The sequence below is a fragment of the Pinus tabuliformis genome, chromosome 2_1, assembly GCF_031772625.1.
Source record: "Pinus tabuliformis cultivar Carrire ecotype Pingquan chromosome 2_1, CPIR1, whole genome shotgun sequence".
Lineage (NCBI taxonomy): Eukaryota > Viridiplantae > Streptophyta > Pinopsida > Pinales > Pinaceae > Pinus > Pinus tabuliformis.
In genome coordinates, this window is record NC_142299.1 from 446,530,119 (window position 1) to 446,535,159 (window position 5,041).

The following is a 5,041-nucleotide window of genomic DNA, read 5'->3' on the forward strand; positions in this document are numbered from 1 at the left end:
AAGTAGGCAGGAAGTTATTACAACGTTAAATGCAGAGTAAATGCCCTGTATGTCTGTCAGATGATTGTTTTGACTTTAAAGAGTCTCTGAGTCGGTTACATTACTATGTATCAATCCTGTAGGTACGCATTTACTTTTGCCAGCGCAATGAGTTTCTCGGCTATGCCAGCTGCGTTTGTCTTTCCTGCTTTGTTGGCTGCTCCATCTGCTGAGTTGGCTCAGCTTTGAATTTATGATCCCTGCTGATTTTGCTGACTGTTCTTTTCGTCAAAATTCATAGAAGAAACAGGAATTGATGCATGTCCTAACGTTTACAAAATTCTCTGGATGGCATCTGTCCACCATTCCTGTGTAGGGAGCTGATGCTTGAGGATGGCCTGCATTGTCTCTTCCGCTTCTGTATACTTGAAAAAATTGGGAGCTACATCAAACAGATGATTCATTTCATTCATTATAAAAAGCAGATTTTCTATCTTACCATAGAAAATCTGTCCTGTGATAGGCCCTGTATCTTCTGAGGTGCTGGCCTTCTCATTTACCTGTGATGAGGCAAAAACATTCACTCTTTTGGCATATTCTTCATGGGTGAATAATCTCCCTCCATTGTTCAGCAAGCTAGGGAGTCCTTTACTTTCTAATACCCGAAACCTCTCAAAGAACCTGTTTACCTCAGTTTGCATATCCTGGGTTCTTCTGTCTAACGTTTGCACCAGGCTTCTAAGAGTAAGAACCCTCTTGATCATTTGGATAGTGTCAGTTCTGTTTGCGATTCCCATGATGGTCAACTGAGAACTTGTCTTATGATTGAGCACATTGATCATTTTTGTTGCAATTTCAGGCATGTTCCCCAATAAGGCCCTTGATGTTCTGATTTCCCTCTGCGCTTTTGGAATGAGCTCCAGTTGCTCATGAATTGTCTCAATGTATGGCCATTGGTTATTGATGGACTTACCAATATTGGACCATATCATTGCTCTGATTTCGGCTATGATTTTATCTAGCTTCAGCTCTTTCTCAAGCTCCTTGATTTTGTCTTTAAGAGCTTTGATTTCTTTGGCCTTCTCTCCTACTTCTCTCTTTGTTTTGTCATGCCTTTCATTTACCTTGGCCAGCTGCTCCTTAGTTTCATTCAGCTGCATCATTTGTGCTTCTAAAGCTTGTATTTCGCTTTTTAGCTTTTGCATATCTAAGCTCTGATCTGTGCTGGTGGGTGCTGCTGAAGTAGATGTGGCTGGTTGTTCAACCTGCTGAGGTGGAGGTGCAGTAGTAGGAGCAATCTCCTCAAGATTAATGACCTGTGGAGGGGGCTGAGATGTGTGCCCCTCTTGTGCTTGTGTTGATGATCCTTTCAGAGGTGCTTGTGTGGCCTCATATTGCCCCAATTTTTCTTGTGCCTTTATAGGTTCTTTGTAAACAGAAATTAATAGAGTAGTGGAATCCTGCTCATACCTTTGTTTTGCCACTTCATCGGTCTGTGGATGGATAGTGGCTGGAAGTTTGACCTTCTTCCTTAGTGCAGCCATATCAGCATCTCTGATTTTTAAGATCTCTTGTATCCCTTTGATATCATTGGGATTGTGCCCAATTTCTATGATGACTTCTTCCAGGGTTTTGATCCTGTTGTCTTTGGCCTGAGAAGAGGCTCTCTCTAGCTCCAGCTGGGAAGCTGTAGCATTCAGACTGCTTGTTAACTTGTAGTTTTCCAAGGTCTTATCGGCCAATGAAGCATACACAATTTCCCCTGTTTGTTTATGCAACTCAATTTTGTCCATGGGGTGTATGTCTTTGGCAAGGACCTCCAAATTGGTCCTGAGATAATCAGCAGAAGATTGTGGCTTGAGTGCCATAGGCATAAAATGACTCAATGTCAGTTTGCCTACACCTACATCAAAAGCAGACATGAGTCTCTGCTGATTGGAAGGAGCCATGTTAAGTAGGTGATTATATAATTGAACTTTGATTGGGTCACTCCTCCTCTTAATGTCTATGAACTGCTGCTTTATGCTCACTCTTTCCTCTTTCTGCTGGCTGGAGGAGCTGACCTCCCCTCCCATTGTCCTGTCTAGTTCCTGCTGGGAGGAACTTGCTGAAATTTCTTGACTTGGTGGGCCCATGCCCAATGCTTCTCTGATGGCTATATCCTCTTCTGGAAAATCGTGGAGTCTTTGCCTTTTCTCTCCTTGATTGATAGAGGATGTCAAGGGAGTTTCTCTTTCTCTTTTCCTAAAGACAAATGTGTCCTCCTTTTGAGGGGTTTGGAGGACCGAGGCATCAAATGTAGAGTCTTGCCTTGTAGGCATGACTTGTTCAGTGGTCTGAGGAGTATCCACTGTTTCCTTTTGCTGGGCAAGCTGCTCCTGCCCTTGTTTTTCTTGCTGCTCTTCTTCTTGTTGCCCTATTTCTTCCTGCTGCCCTATTTCTTCCTGCTGCCCTTGCTGTAGCCCTTCTGCTTGTTCTTGTTCTGCCTCCATTTCCTTTTCCTTTCCTTTTTCTGATAGTTTTGCAGCAACTTTTGTAGTTTGCTGTGGAGTAGTTGAAGAGGAGGCTGCTGCTCCAATTTGTGTGCTTGGCAATGAGGGGACCTGTGCATAAAACTCAAGGTCAGCCATCTTCTTTTGATTGTTCAGAGCTCTTTGATCAAGCTCTTCTTGAGTTATGTTTTCTTCTAGAGTTCCCCTTTTCCACTTGCTTTGATTGGCATATTTTTCAATTTGGGGGAGGCTATAATGACCGTAAGCAGACAGTTTATATTTGAGTCTCCTCATTGTGATGAAGTTGTTGGGGTCATAGGGTTTCCATATAAAACTGTACTTCAAACCAAATCCCACCAGTATTCTATCTGCCTCCTTCCACCCTTCATCCCTTTCATTGTAGACTAAATGGCCAAGTTGGCTCTTGATTTTCAGCTGTGCTTTCTTGCCTCTACCTGAGAAGTGGAACATATCCACATAGCCAAACTGCCTGAAGTATTCTAAGGCAAATAGCCTCATGGGCACAAATTTGGGTAGTCTAAATGGGGGTAACTCACACCCATATATTCTGATGACGGTGTGGTGTTGGTAAAGATACCAATCCCCAATACTGTATACTTTTGACAAATGTAGGCACCTTTTCATGTCATCTGTCAGTCTAGGAGGAGGTGAACCAATCAGTAGAGTCAAGGCTGGATGGATGAAAAGATCAATAAACTCACAGTAGGTGTATGGAGAGTAGCATGCTACGTGGAAAACAGATGTCCAATATACTACTGATCTCAGATTGCCCTGTGCATCCACTCTCTTCTTTGGGAAGGAGAATTTATCATGCTGGAAGTATATGAGCAGATGATATAGGTAGGAGGTGTACCTAAACACTCTTTCTCTTGGCAAATTCATCAACTGTTCATGCATTTTGTCTGATATGTATGTTGCATAATCATAGTGGATTGGTTTCCTTCCTGGGGAGAACATAAGCATCATTTGTATAACTGTTTCATCAATATGTTCTATTGAATCATATCCCAGGATGGGACTGATCATGTCAACCAGGTCTTGGCCCAATTGATTGAGGTAAACGCAGTTGATGGGAGGAATCTGCAAAGTGTCAGCCTTGATGAAGAACTGGTTAACCTTAGTGATTTGGGCCTCTGTGGTTCTGGCTCCCTGTACTATTAGATCAGCTAGTGACAGAGGGACCAACTTATGCTCTATCTGGAATTGCAACATCTCCCTGATGGCTTCAGGGGTAATGAGGAACAGGATTGAACCTTCAGCATCTAGCACTGCTCTCTGGGATGCATCATAGTGTTCAGCAACTATGTGCACAAGCTCAGGGAATTGATTAACCTGAGGAAGTTTGAATATTGGGAGGAATGAATCCCAAATTCCCAGGATGTCTGTCCCCCTCTCATGTTTGATCTTTATCTCGTTTAATATTTGCAGATGGAACCTGCTTCTGCTCAGCATTTCCTCTGCTATCTTGTAGTCCAAGTCTGCCAATGCTCTGGTGTCAAATGTTCTATTAGGAGCATTCAGGGGAGCCACATTGAGGGCTATGGGAGCTACAGGGGGGTCCATGATTTTTCTTTGCAAATTTTACTCTTACTCAGGGACTGTGTTACTATGCAGAGTAACAACAGCAAAGCTTCTTTGCAGAAGGATGGAAATGCAAGTGGGAGGTAAATGCAGGGTCTGCAGCAGTTGAAATACTGCTTTATGGTAATTAAGAGCGAAGCTTAGCTTTTCTGGCACCTTTCAATGTTAAAAATTGGTTTCAAATGCGCCTGCCACGATTGCGCAGACAGGGCCTGGTTTCTTAGCAGAATGCCACTGGGAAAAGGCTCGGCTGGTGTTTTCCGAAGTGATAATTGGAACTTCAAGGCTTTGTTGAGGAATTCAGTGGTGAATTTCTGATTTTCGGCTTCCTTTAAGCTTCTTAAAGCGTTAAATAGATAATTGCATGCGCACAGAGGATGAATGATGAGGAATACCTGGTAAAACAACGAGCAGGGGTCGTGACCGCAGGTTGAACTGGTGCGCTGGAGATCTTCTGGTCAGTTTAGCAGGTTGGTAGACAATTTGGACGTTGATTGCATGCAGAGCGGAATAACGACGAACACACAAAATGACCAAAAAACGCGAACTTTTGGCTAAAATAGACCTTTTTACGCTTTTGGCGCGAATTCGTGCTGACGTCAGCATGACGTCATTGGTGGGGTCAAGGTCGGATGACGTCATGCTGACGTCATCGGGTGACGTGGCGCTGTCTGGTTGGTACACGGTGGCGGTGACATGGCAGGACAGGTGGACTAATGGCAGGACGTACATGGGTGACGGGGCGCTGACACGTTGCTGATGCGGTGATGACGTGGGTAGGCGGGATGAGGGAATCCGGAAACCGCTAATGGTTTCATATCGCACCGCCTCCTGTACGGGGGCGGTATCCATCAGATGTACCTCCGACGTGTGGTGGTGAGGACACGTAGCAGCGGAGTGACGTCCTCAGAATACGGACGTCGGGAGATAAGCCTCGTACAGCGGATGAGCTCCGACGTCAGGGCAAC